A 14332-nucleotide genomic window follows, 5' to 3' on the forward strand; every position below is an offset into this window, starting at 1 on the left:
CCTGCAACGCAGACTGAAAACGTCTGTATTTTCCTTTGCCACAAGGGAGCTCTACTGTTGTGCTCAGCGTGCTAACGGGGGCAGTTTGTCATGACATTTTCCCTGGAAATTCCTGTTGTCAGATGTAGCTATCACGGAGGATCACTCCCTCTCTGGGGCTTGAATAGCTGCTGATGAACTCTGGGACCTCTGCGGCAGATCTGCTCGGCGTGCACGCACCTCTGACCTCTCCCACACACGGGCATCTTCCTTTAAATTAGTGCCCAGGATTTAATCACGTTAGCAAACCCACAGAGCGACGGGAGCGGCGTGTTTGACTGCTTGGTTCAGTAAGGACACCGAACAGCATCCAGCCACATCCCCATCACTTCTTGGGTTACATTCCAAAGCTGATTAAAGTGTTTCTTGAAGAGGACTTAGCTCGGGCAAAGAACAGGATTTTTAATGGCATAGATCATTAAAATCTGGACAAGCTACAACTCTGTCAGGGCTAATTCATTTCTAAAATAGTTCAGCTTCAGTGGTTCCTGAATGTATCAAGTGTGATTTTGTCCACTTTAACTGAACGTCCATGTATTCAAAATATGTTTTTATCTCAGAACATCTTGCAGACAAATTTCATCGTAACATACTTTTTTATTGTCCTTTTCAGCACAGTTTTCAAGGGAACTGTCTAAAAATTTATCCTTTTATCCACCAGCTCCACGCAGCCCCTTCCGGGCTGAAATACCAGTCTTTTTACAACGTACATCATTCAGTGCAAACCAGCTTGGGGCAAGAAGGGAGACAATATCCTGTATTTATTAACTTTGAAGGAGAATTTGAGATAGAAGGCAGTTAACTGCTCATACAGGAATTCAGCAGAACAGAAGAAATCCTCCATACTAATTGTCAGATCTTTACTACGCAATGAGAGCCAGGTCGTTGCTTTTGTGTTTTGCTCATATAAAGAAACCTGACGCAGCCTGACACTAAGATAAAGTACATGACTGCCGTGCATTTAAGCAGTGAGCTCACAGTAGACATTTTACCCTTCCTAAACTGCAGCTACATGAATTTTCTTTAGAAGTCTGGGATCCATGACAGATCCAGCAGGATCTTGCTTAAGCTGTGGTGATACAAAGAAATCAGAGCCTGTTGGTCGGCACGGATGTATGTGTGAGGTTGTAATCAAATATCCAAAGCTGCCAATAGTGAGTGATGCCAATGATGGCAATGATGTAACTGAACTGACAGCGTAGAAATGAGTCCTGTTATCTGACACATGCAAATTACAGCTAAGCTGCATCCTAACAACTTTCACAAAGTTGATTTGATATACATATTTTATTTTTTCCACTAAATAAAATGACATCTACTCTTTTGCCTGCAGTTCCCTAGCTCTTCCTGTGAAGTCTTTCAGGATGTCGTTTCTCAGAAAGTTCTCCTGAGTCAGTCAACACTCAAATGAAAGCACGAATTAATATGTCAACAGACTCCTTGGGATGGGCGGTTTGCAGGAAAATAACAGTTCAGTAACAGAGGAATCATCATGTAGAAAGACGGCATCCTGTGAGCATTACATGTCTGATGAGCGTTTGGATGTGCTCCCCATCAGCGCACTTGTGACAGAGCCATGAGTTTGCCATTACTGTCACTGACCCTGGTGTGCCTGATCCCCAGGCACTGGTCCACATACTCAAGGTGTATTGGCTACACAAAACTGCCCAGATATTTATGAATTGCCACTTTCCTGTTATTAGCCTGCCATGCCTGGTCATACGCTGGAGTTCCGTAAGTTGCAAGGTTGATTCACCTCTGATTTACACCGCTGCGTCACCGAAAGTCTGCTGATGATTTTCTTGCGCAGCAAGAGTACTCCCTTGCTTTACATCCCCCCCCCCGCAGAGGGGATCTTGTACACGCTCAGTACCTGCAGCTCCCCAGAAGATGTATTTGCAAAGATATTGAGTGCACTCATTTCTTTGCAGAAACTGTAGCTTGCCACGTGACTCACAGGAATTAAGGAGCAAACTCGCTCACGTTCCTTTACCTCACCTTGTATTGATGGCTATGGCACTGCTTATAAAGAAAGGTAGTATAATTGCTATAAAGTGGTTGTGTTCATAACCAGGCTGCCCCGCGCGGAGTCGATGCTGTCAGATTTCAATATTGCAAGACAGATTGATTTTGTACATTTTTATTTTTAAGGCAAAGTGCAGCCAAAAATGTTTCAAGAATGAAATGTTTCTGCCGCAAAAGAACCAGCTGGCTGGGGCAAGGCGGCTGCTGGCAGCCACCCTGGTGTCAGGGCTCGCGGAGAGGCTCGGCAGCGCAGTCAGACTGCTGTGAGCCGGGGGACAGGGGAGTCACCGTGCTGCTCTGCAGCCCCTTCCAGCCAGGGCCATGAGGATGCCAACAGGCTCTGGCGCCCTGGGCAGCCCCAGCCACGCACCCTGCACCCGCTGGCCGCGAAGCTGCATTTCGGCTCAGCTCCTCGGTCCTTGCCTGAGCTGTGCCGCCGGGGTGTTATTCCCAAACCCTGCGCTTTGACCTTATGGCTTGACTTGCCGTTGCCGCATTGCTGTGTGCCTGCCTGGGAATCTGGCCTGCGGCTGACCCTGGCTGTGGCCACCGGACCTGCTGAGTTGTTGCCCAAGTACTGGGGGCCTGCATCCCTAGCTGGGGGCTGCTGCCCTGCTCTCATCCTTGATTCTGCTTGCCTGTCCCTTGCAGAGCATCCTGCTCTGTCCCCTCCTTGACCGTGCCATCCACACTCTGGCTGCAGCCAGGGCGGTGATGAACCAAACCCTCAAACCCTGGGGCAAGAAGGGGGGAAAAATAGTAGTTGTTTTCCAAATGCATAGTTCCTCTTAAGTGCAACTTTTTCCTGTGCACATATGGGTGGAAGAAATGGCTACAGAAATCTACGAGAAAGCATGGGTTAGAAATGTGTTAGTCCTGAAACATGTTAGTCAGTTTATAGCCAGGAAGAAGGAAATCTCCAGCCCTTGTCTTGGTGACAACATTCTTGGTGACAATATTCTTGGCGACAACATTCTTGGCAAGAAACAAATGCAAATCAAAAATGCTGTTTTTAAAATCTGGCCCAGTGAAGGAGAAAGGAAAGAGAGATGCAGAGAAAGTACACAGCTACAAAATTGGGAAAATGTGATTTTTCTGGGCTTTGGGAACTTAACACCTTGTCCAAAGCATTTGGATGTCCCTATCTCATCCAAAGCGTGTTACATGGCTGGGTGATCCAGCAGCACAGAAACGTGCTGTCAGTGATATGGAAGCATTGCCTGAGCTAGCAGAAGGCGCTTACAGTGCGTCTGTGAGCAATAAATCAGGAGGATACACTCAGGTAACAGCACTGGCCAGACTGCTGGGTCTGGAGGCTGTTCCCCTGGAGCTTCTGGGACTGTGGTCATAGAAGCTAACAAGGCAGGAGAAACGGTGCTTTGGACTGTGATTTTCTATGTTTTGCACCTTTGAGAGTGTATTGGGTTTGTGTGGCAAGGCTTTGGTAGTGGGGGGGCTGCAGGGGAGGCTACAGGGGTGGCTTCTGTAAGAAGCTGCTAGAAGTTTCCCCTATGTCTGAAAGAGCCAATGTGTCCAAGACGGACCCACCACTGGCCAAGGCAGAGCCCATCAGTGATGGTGGTAGTGTCTCTGGGATAACACAGGAAGGGGAAAAAATTGCTGTGCAACAGAAACTGCAGCCGGAGAGAGGAGTGAGGATATGTGAGAGCAACAACCCTGAAGATGCCCCGGCCAGTGGGGAAGGAGGGGAGGAGGTGCTCCAGCTGCCGGAGCAGAGATTCTCCTGCAGCCCATGGTGAAGACCATGGTGAGGCAGGTTACCTACCTGCAGCCCGTGGAGGTTAACGGTCAAGCAGATATCCACCTGCAGCCCATGGAGGACCCTATGTTGGAGCAGGTGGATGTCTGAAGGAGGCTGTGACCCTGTGGAGACCCCATGCTGGAGCAGGCTCCTGTCAGGACCTGTGAACTCGTGGAGGGAGGCACCCACACTGGAGCAGGTTCGCTGGCAGGACTTGTGACCCCATGGGGGACCCATGGGGGACCCTTGGGGGAGACTGGAGCAGTCTCTTCCTGAAAGACTGCACCCCATGGAAGGGACCCACGCTGGAGCAGCTCGTGAAGAACTGCAGCCCATGGGAAGGACTCACATTGGAGCAGTTTATGGAGGACTGTCTCCCATGGGCAGGACCCCTGGCTGGAGCAGGGGAAGAGTGTGAGGAGTCCTCCCCCTGAGGAGGAAGGAGTGGCAGAGACAAGGTGTGATGAACTGTCCACAACCTCCATTCCCTGTCCCCCTGCACCACTCGGGGGGAGGAGGTAGAGAAATGGGCAGTGAAGCTGAGCCTGGGAAGAAGGGAGGGGTGGAGGGAAGGTGCTTTAAGACTTAGCTTTTATTTTCTCATTATCCTACTCTGATTTGATTGGTAAATAATTAAATTAATTTTCCCCAAGTTGAGCCTGTTTTGCCCAAGATGGTAATTGCTGAGTGATCTCCCTGCCCTTACCTCGACCCACGAGCCTTTCGTTATATTTTCTATCCCCTGTCCAGCTGAGGAGGGGAGTGACAAAGCAGCTTTGGTGTGCACCCACCATCCAGCCAGGGTCAGCCCACCACACGGAGAAATAAAAACAACCTGTGCTTTGCCAGCAGGCAAGAGAGAGAAAGATCTTTTAGTACGAGATTCTAATATAAAGGACACATGAGGAAACTGAGAGCTGTGAAAAGCGAGGGGAGCAAAGAGGGTGTTGGGGCAGTGAGTTTTGGTTGGAGATGTGGAAAAAAAGTCTCATGGAAAATTGCTCCAGATAAAGATGCTCCCTTCTCCTGCAGCAGCAGTACTGAGCGAGTGTCTGGCTGTTTTAAAAGAACCAAAATAAGCTCGATTTCTTTTCCTTTGACATGCCAGCCGAGGGCTTAGAAGATTTTTATGAAGGCCTTCGCTCCTGGTGAGGCTGGCAGGCATCCGCGGGGGCTGCCGGCAGACCCTCTTCCTCCTCCCTTGCACCCCACCGCAGCCTTCCTCCACCCGCCCCGCTCCCACTGCCAGCTCCTCTCCCTCCTCCGGGCTTGTTAGCTCCCTTCCTTCCCCGCGGGCTGAGTGTGAGATTGAGAAGAGCCTTCCAGGCAAGCAGCCCAGGAAACGTCGCAGAAGAACACCGACATTTTTTCCAGCAGAATTGAACATTTCAGGCGATGTCGCCAAAAAAAACCCCAAACCCAACAAACCAGGAGCTTCACCCAAAAAAGAGAATTCTTGACCCAATGGAGACTGCCAGGTGAAATGATGTGAGGGGCTGGGAGGTCAACTGGAAGAGGTGCAGAGAATGTCCACCAGGGTGGTCAGGAGAGCACAGAAAGCCTGCTGAAAGCCAGGTGTGCTTCCACGTCTGAGATGAGTGTTGAGGGGAGGTGGGATAGCTGTCTACGAATGCATTAGGGAATACATACCCTGGAAAGGGAGAGGGAAAGCAGTTCACTTCCAAAGGACAGCTCATGAAGAATCAGGTACACAGAGGTCATGGATGAACTTCAGCGGGAAATTGCCAGGTCTCACCTGGAGCTCATCTCACTCCTGGGGTGTAGCATGGGTGGGAGAGGTGCACACGAGGGCTCTGAGCACATCCCAGAAGCTCCATCGGGTTGTGGAGGTGGCTGCACAGTGCTCGTGCCTGGAGCAGCAGCTGGGCTCAATGGCTTGGGAGGTCCCTTTTAATGCCACGTGTCTATATTTGCTCATCTTTCATGTTTTTTCACTGGTGTCTATCTGTCTGTTTCCTCAAGCAATGGAAATCATTCTTACCTTGGGTGAAACTTGCTAATGGCAAGAAAAGAAAAAGACAAAACAATGTAAGAAAAATACCAACACCATCACTGTCAGAAATGTTTCACTTTTTTCCCCCAAACCACCACAAATCCACTCTGAGTGTATTTTACATTCCCTTTTGAAACATCTGCATTCAGAAACTGTGCTTCAGCTCAGCTCTGTCAGCTTGTCTATTGTGTGCAAATCATTTACTTGCTTAAAACGTTAATATAAAATAACTTTGTTTCATCATAGTTAGAACTCTTCTCCTGGAATTTATATATGGATTCTTTATTTTGGGAAGAAGGGAACATGATGGAAAGGCACAAAGCAATGCCTGATCAGTGAGCTGTGGATCAGAAACTTCTCCGTGTGTTGTGCTACATGAACAAAGGGATGTTGGAAGGTGGGAAGCTGCTGGCAGCGGGGAATAATTTAATGAAATGTTCACTTAAGTGACAATTATTGAGCACTATAATTTTGTCAAGAATTCCAAAGGAATTTGGGGTTCATAGAAATAGCAAGAATATTCATTTTTCATTATTGATTATAATTAGAATTTTGGAAAAGCTGTTCAACGTTGTGCATTACATTGCTTATGACCTAGCTACCAGTTTTCAAATACTAAGCTACTGCCTTAGTCATAAACTGACATTAAACCCAGGTAGATGCTTTCTGCTTAAATCGCTGATTAATGGCCATTTCAGTAGATCAGTGGTTTCATTTCTGTCCTCAGTGGCCACATCTGGATGTGGAAGGAAACCCAGGCCACAGCTGCCCACCTGGCTGGTAGCCCAGGTGAGAAAGGGGGCCACTGGGCAGGGCATGGAGGCTGAGCTATTTTATCAACAACACAGAAAGACCGAGTCTTTCTATGTAAAAAATAAAAGTGGAGTCGCCGGAGAGGTGGGTGAGGACTTGCCCGGCTGCTTCTGTGGTATTGCTGTCTTAGAGAACAAAGACTTTCTGTCTCATTACGAAAAGGGAAAAAAACATTGCCATTATCCCCAAAGCTCATTCATCTCTTTAAATTCTCACACTCAATTCTTTTTTGCTGTCAATCTACTTACATTTCTCCCTGAGGAAGAATTAAGGACTGAAACACTCCTCAAATAACACTGGAATATGCCTCAAATAATAAAGGGACAGAGAAAGAGCAAGGGCAAATTGTACCATGGGGACAGGGCTGCTTAAAACTCGAAATGTCTGAAACCAAGAAGTGCTGAAATTTTGTGACATGTTTTTGTTTAAATTTGGGATGAAATCCACTTCTTGGGAGAAAAAGAAAAAGAAAATACGAAAAGTGTGTTTTGTAAACATTGTTTTGTTCAAGAATTGTGTTTCAGGTCTGGTTAGAGTTGTTTGCAGTTCTCTATTTTTATATTGGTCTCATTCTATTGTTTCCACTGTTTCAATGACCAAGTATGACATCAAAAAGTGTTAAAGTGACCTTATGAATCCAGCATGAAATACAGTACTAATCCAAACTGTCCATACGGATAATATTTTGGTGTTTACACAACGTCCTTCGTGAGTATCTAGCAGAGGTAATTTTTATTTTTATTTTCAATTTTCAAATAATTTGAAAATAACTTTTTCAAACAATAAACAAACACAAATAAAATATGCTGAACACTTTGTCCACTTACACTCAGAGGTAACGGTCCTCAATTCCAGTCACTACACCTCTTAAGTCTTCTAACTGACCCTGGTGAATTACTGAGCTCTGAAAATTGTAAGCTTCTGGAAAAACTTGACATTTCAGACCAGGAAAAACTCTGAGCATCTCAGTCTGCTTTTACTGTTATCAGAGCTAAAGCAGAAGGAGCTGGAGGAGCAGCAGTGCCCTGACCTTGGCTTGGAGGGTGGATCCTTCTGTGTTCCTTCCAGCATGGGTCCTTGCGCATTTGAAACTTTACGTCTCATTAAAGTAGTAGCAAACTTGTAATGAAAATTTGGGTGGCATAAATACAATTTTTTTTTTATAGCTCAAACTCGATTATCACTTGTTACAAACAAGCTCACAACTCTATATACCTAATGTAAGTGAAAATGAAACCATCTGTTGAATGGCTTCCCACTACGGAATAACAGATGCATAAAACATGTGCCATAAACGGTGCTGGTGGCTTTGAACCTACCGTGGGACGCCAGATTGTTTTCAATCTTCTCCCACAGTGATTGATTACCCTGTGGGTATTGCTCAAGTGGCACGTTCCACTTTTTATCTAACATGAGGCAAAACTGAGTAAACTGATAGCTATTATACGGACTTAAGACACAGAGTTCAGCATCTACCGGACTTCCTTGCTAAGACAGCCCATTGAGTTTCACACAGTGGTTTCTGAATCTAGCTCAGCTCTAGCTGAGCTAAATAAGTGATTTTTCAGCCCAAAGAATTTGAGGACTCATGACAGCTTTGCAGTAGAGCTATTAACTCCTGTGTTTTGAATTTGAAATGGACACACCGTATACAATTGAAGTTACTTCTTGCATATTTCACAACAGTTGTGAAAATGATAGGTTGAAAACCCAGAGTGAAATTACACCTTTTAGCTTGAAATATATGCTAGGATTCCTGTGCTTCAGGAGAGAAATGTTTGTCTTTGCACAAATCAGCCTACAAGATAAAGGATATCAAAAAGATACCAGAATATATTAGAGCCATTGCTCGAGGAGTCTCTAAAGGCTGTTGCTGCTGGTAACCCCGTAACAGGGAGAGTCTTTGTGTTTGGCCCTTCACGTTGGCTTTTGGTGGTGATGGGCAGAGTGTGTGCCATGCTAACCCAGGGTTTGTTTAGCAACAGTTCTGGTAACATGCACAAAGACACAGAGAGGGGATAATCTCAGAATTTTTTTCTTTTTTTCATTATATCTCGACCCATACTTTGATTTCACCTCTTACTCTTCTGACTTTGTCCTGGAATTGTTCCATTTGACACCTGCCGTTTTTGGAAGTGCTTTTGTTTCCACTGCCTCCAGCAGGCTGTAAATGCATTAACTGAAATGCCCATCAGATAATTCACCTTTGGAGGTGTGAGTACAAACAACAATATTTCAGGGTTATTTTAACAGTTCTGCTTGCCTTTTTCCTTCATTGGCAACATATAATAGATAGGAGAGAGAACAACCGGCCTCGGGTTTATCTCAGTGGAGTCTTAGTTCTCTCATTATCTTGCACAATCAACCCTTGAACAAATTTAGTTTAGTGACATTTTGTGTTGGAATAGACAAGTATTTCTCAAGAGCTCCATAATAGGATTTCTTTGAACATATATCACTTCTCCAATCTCCTCATCCTTTCTTCTGCTTCTTTGTTCCTCAGTAAAAGTACTATTTGCTGTAAAACGTTTATTTTCACTAGCAACAGACATGCAGAAATTCAGATAATATTTCTTTTAAATAAACGCTTCAGGTTTTTTAAATATGTGAATACATATAAGCGAGTTCTTTGAAGATCATTTTTGGTCTGCTGAGGCTCATAAAAATCACTGAATATTTATAACAAGCACCACAACAAAAAGAAAGAAGAACAATATCAAGTATAGACTAGAGAAACTGCTTTAAAAAGATCTTCATCTCTTTGGGAAATGACTTTGAATGCAGTTGTCAAAGAAGCCTCGGGGAATTGGGTGCTCAGATCCCATTAAACTTCATAAAAACATAATCACCTCTGCACCTTGGTCTTGTAAGTAGATCCAAGCTATGTTGTCAGTATTGTTACAGAAAGAGGTGTTTAGAAATGAATGATTAGCATCTGTTTTAAAAACACAGGATCATTTGATTTCCTCCTCACTGGGAAGGTCCATTGTAGTTTTGGTTTGCAATGAAGAGCTTCATGAAACACTGCAGGGCAACACTGCAATTCTTTTTGGGAAGAATTTAAGGATTTTTACATTTTTGCAGAATTTCTTGATGGACCTGAAGCCCACCTGAAATGTTGAGAAGGAGTGCAGAGGGGCTGCAGCATGTCCAGTGTCCAGCAGAGATCTAAACTGCTTGGCTTGTGCAATGTGTGAGGGAACAACGTGTGGGTGACCAGCTGGCAAAAAAGCAAGTTCTGCAAGAAGGATGATAACGAGCAATGGATCTGGTGAAAGCCAACCATGGGTCTCACTGCTATAATAATTCTGGGATAATTCACAGCCTGAAAATACCAAGTCGTCACACCAATACAAAATCTGTTCTTGTATAGGCACAAAATTGGCAGGATCAGGCCTACAGTTTGCTCCTGATCCTGAACTTGCCAAAAGAAATGAACTGTTTTTCTGAATGGAGCTTGTCACTGTGCCAGCTCATCAGCCTGGCCAGATTCATTCATTCATTACATTGCAAATATAATTTGGATGCAAGAAAAAACATAGAAAAATTTGGTTTGGATTGAAAAACTGTATCCCATTTGACCTTTTAACAATGCATTCATGAATTTGTTTCATTTAGGGATGATTCCTTCCTTTAAAAATGTATTTAAGTTAATATCTAAACAAAATGTTTTTCGCTGGAAAAAAACCCTCAGGCTTTTGTTAGAAAAATGTCAGAACCATTTTTTTTTCTGCTTTGAAATTTCTGTTTCTGGCTTTCTTAGCCAAACGAAGTCAATGAATTTGACTCTGGTACTTGTGAATGGTCTCAGTTGATGTAAATGGTGTTGGTTTTTTTTTTTTCTTTGACTTGCTGTAATGCTGAGTGGCAAAACTTGCACAACATGGTCTTCATCTGATAGTTTAGGCAATTCATCATTAGTTCATTAGTTTCACTTTCCAAGCTCCTACATGCCATTTCCTCTAAAGAATATTAGTAGGTTTTGAGGTAATTTGCAAAGCCTTTGCAATTCAAAGACCCCATCAAAGAAGCATAGAGATGGATTTCTACTAGCAGAATTTCAAAATTCCTGCTCGGAGAGCAAATAAATGAAGGAAAAATGAGAAGAAAACCCCAAACTACTTCAATATTTTTAATGAAAAAGATACTTCACTAAGAAGTCAAACTCAAAATGTTTATTTGATGTGCCAGAATTACTTGACAGAAGCCATGCTCTAAATGCTGCCAAGTCGAAAGCCAAGGATCTTATACAGTGGTGAAACATTTACAGTGTCCCAGAACTTGACCATTTCCTATTAACTGCTGATGTATGAACTACATTCCTCATAGCCTTGGCTTTTCTTGGTACCTGCAATGGGCTTAGGTCTAAGCAGACTGTTGTGAATGCCGGTAATGCCACAGAACATGCCAGAAACTCATTACTCTGCGGTAAAAAACTCAAGGTCCAACATCATCACACTATCTCCAAAATGAAACTGAGGTCCACAACACCTACAGCACTTTCCTGAATATCATTATCTTTTTCTAAAACACAGTAGCAAAAACTCTGCATGATTTTAGATTTTGGTTTTCAATTTTTTTTCCAAGACACAAATGCAGAGTTTGTTGCTTTGAAGAACATCCAAATGAAGACATTCTTATGAGTCTATGGCTGCTCTGGATCTGTGGTTGAGGCAATGCTGCTTGTAGGGGTTTATAGCACCGAGAGGTGCAACACCCGGAGCCCTGTGCTTCAAAAGGACAGTCTCCTCTGAGGACAGGCGTGCTCCAGACTTCTGGCAAACAGCACTGCGGGAGAGGAAGAGCAGAACTGATTCATCGCCGTAAGGTCCTAGGTCATAGCTGCTGCGCAACATAATTATTTGAACATTTGAACTGTCTCTGGGTGGCAGGGCTAGGATAAAAAATAAAAAAAAATATATCAAGGAAATGGCAAGAGGCAATACCAAGCACCAGTCCCCTCCTCAAAAGCTGACCTCTCCAAGAGACTGGGTAGACGATGCTCCAGAGATGCTTTTTGGGCTGACTAGCTGAGACAAAGTGGTATATGTCATAGTTGTCTCAGATGAGACAAAATAAATCCCACTCTGCTGCTTAGTTGACTTCTGTTTTGCTTGTTCTCATCATTTTGTGACAAATTCCATGATGCAAGGCATTTCTCTCAAAGCTCAGTACTTTCAGTCATGTGAAAATATCAGTTTTGGTTTCCTAGTAATCCTCTGACCTTTGTGGCTGCAAAGAATAAACAAACAAGATCTCCAAAAGATCAGGATCATATATATATATATATAGGTGATAACAGAACAATTCTATTAATCTTACGTTTTGGACTTGCAGAAGGCTGATGTTAAAATCCAAACAACCATCTCCATTTGTAAACTTTCAAACCAGGATTTAAATGCTTTCGGTGATCAGCTTTGTACCATATATTCAAAGGGTCTGATTTTTTTTCCATTAAAGTTAAGGGACGCTTTGAAAATTAATTCCATGGAAGTGTTTAACTTTAGATTAAGATATTTAATATTCAAAAAGTGCATTCTCTAAAAAATTGTTCCTTGAATTAGAAAGGGAGTAGCAGTCTTCTATTTACCTTCCGTAGGTCTGTCCCCGTGTATCAGGCATTATCCTTTTCACAATTTCAAATTATTTCTTTTTCATCCTTTCATCTTCATCCCTGTCACTGAATTCATTATTCATTTTACTGACACATCTACTAAGTGAGCTAAGCCCTATTATGATTAGCTTCAAAATATGCTAATCAAAAAGCTACAGTATAAATATTTAAATTTCAGATTTTAGTAAATCTACCTTATCAAAAGTAAAAGGAAAGAAAATGAAGCAACAGAACACATGTATTATGTATACTATTATTATAGGAATATATGAGAAAGCCTTCACAGAAAAGCCTCATTTTTTAATTTTTTTTTTTTTAAAATAAGGGTCCTGTTGAGAAACATTATTGCAGTGAGTAGGTAGGCAGCCTATACCTATGCAGTGATGGCAATCAGAGCGGTGCCTCATTGTTCTGACAGGCAGCACTGCTATTGATCAATCGAACTGATCAGATGGATTCAGCCCAGCAATACTTTCACACTGAACAGTCAATTTCTTTAAAAATATTTAATTGTATCTGCATCAGGGTGACTCTCACCATACTTCTGGTCAATTCAACAAGGACCAGAGGCAGTTCTAATACCCACAAGCCACAGCTTGAGTGTGTTTCTCTTCCCACGTTGTGGGATGGTTGTGAACAGGGGCAGGGATGTGTAGTCCCATGTAGTTACCACTGTGCAGGATGTGGGTCAGCAGGCTGAAGGGCTCAAACCTGGCAGGGCGCTGGAGACAGCCTTGTCAGAAAGGGAAGAGAAACAAGAGCTTCTTGAAATGTCCTCCTAAAGATGCTTATTTTGGTCCTCATACCTTGATGTGCCCAGCATTGTGCTGGAACTAAACACCGCTCTCCCAGCCATGTCTGCATACTTTAAGAAGTGCTGGATAGGGGAGAAAAATCTCTGTTGAAAAGATGCAGTCTTTGGTGTATTTTTTTGTTTGTTTGTTTTTGCCTCCAGAGCTTCCCATAGTTCAATATTCAAATGTCAATCGATTCAACAGTCCATGACCTACAGTTTTTGTTAGTAGAGTATTTTGTGAGTTGTTCAATTCCTTATGTTTTGCACATCAGCAATAAACATAAATTCTCTTCATCTATGCGTGAGAAGAGACTAACTTCTGAACCTGTGTTTAATCTCATCTTTTGCTGTTTCAAAGGGTTTGGGGCCACCGTGCACTGCCAGTGAATGTACAGAAAGGAGAAAGAAGAGGCTGTCACATTGCTCGAGTGTTTGTCCTGACTCTAAAAGAGAAAATTTCTATAGGAAAAGCAGTTCTGTGTCCCTTGCTGTTGCTGAACTGATGGAACATGTAGCTAGTAGAGAAGTTTAATTTGCATCAGATTACTTCCTTGAAAGCCCTTAGGAACTACCATTCCCGTGCACACGTTCATAATTGATTAATGGGACAGCTTTTAATGTCCTTTTGATCTGATGTATCTACAAAAGCCTGAGATACGTGAATTCATGTGAGGCCAAATTCTCAGCCTATTTCAGGATGGTTTGAAAAAGTTACTTGAAAAGTAGAAACATCAGCTTCCTGCAGCTGTCCCAGGGTTCCCATACACATAGGCTTATCCCATTTTAAAAAAGAATGATTTCCAGAATATATTCTCTACCTTACACTATACCCATATCTTCCACTGAACAATCATTCTATAACATTAAGAGATTGTGCAAGAGTGAAGGACTGTGTATCTGATGCTGTATATTTTTTATATGTGACATTATTCTTGCATATTTACGTGAAATTGTAGAAACGTTAAAAAGAAATCAAAATCCACTCTGATTTGATCTTTCAGAAATATTTCTACAATCAAGAAGTACATTTAAAAAGCCACTAAATAGGTAGATCAAAGCAGAAACATTATATGGAGTGCTGATAACATTACTTTGCTTTTTCCAATCATATTCATTCTTAATGGTATAAATCTTTTCAGATCACAAGAGAGAGCACAGAATCCCACATCCCTACCAACCTGAAATAAAAATATGCACAGTATGAAAAGATCAGCAATCAATAATTCCCAAACTCGCTTCCATCAGCAGCTATCCAAACTTATCATACTG

Source organism: Charadrius vociferus, unplaced genomic scaffold (genome assembly GCF_000708025.1).
Source record: "Charadrius vociferus isolate BGI_N301 unplaced genomic scaffold, ASM70802v2 scaffold1041, whole genome shotgun sequence".
In the NCBI taxonomy this organism is placed as follows: Eukaryota; Metazoa; Chordata; class Aves; order Charadriiformes; family Charadriidae; genus Charadrius; species Charadrius vociferus.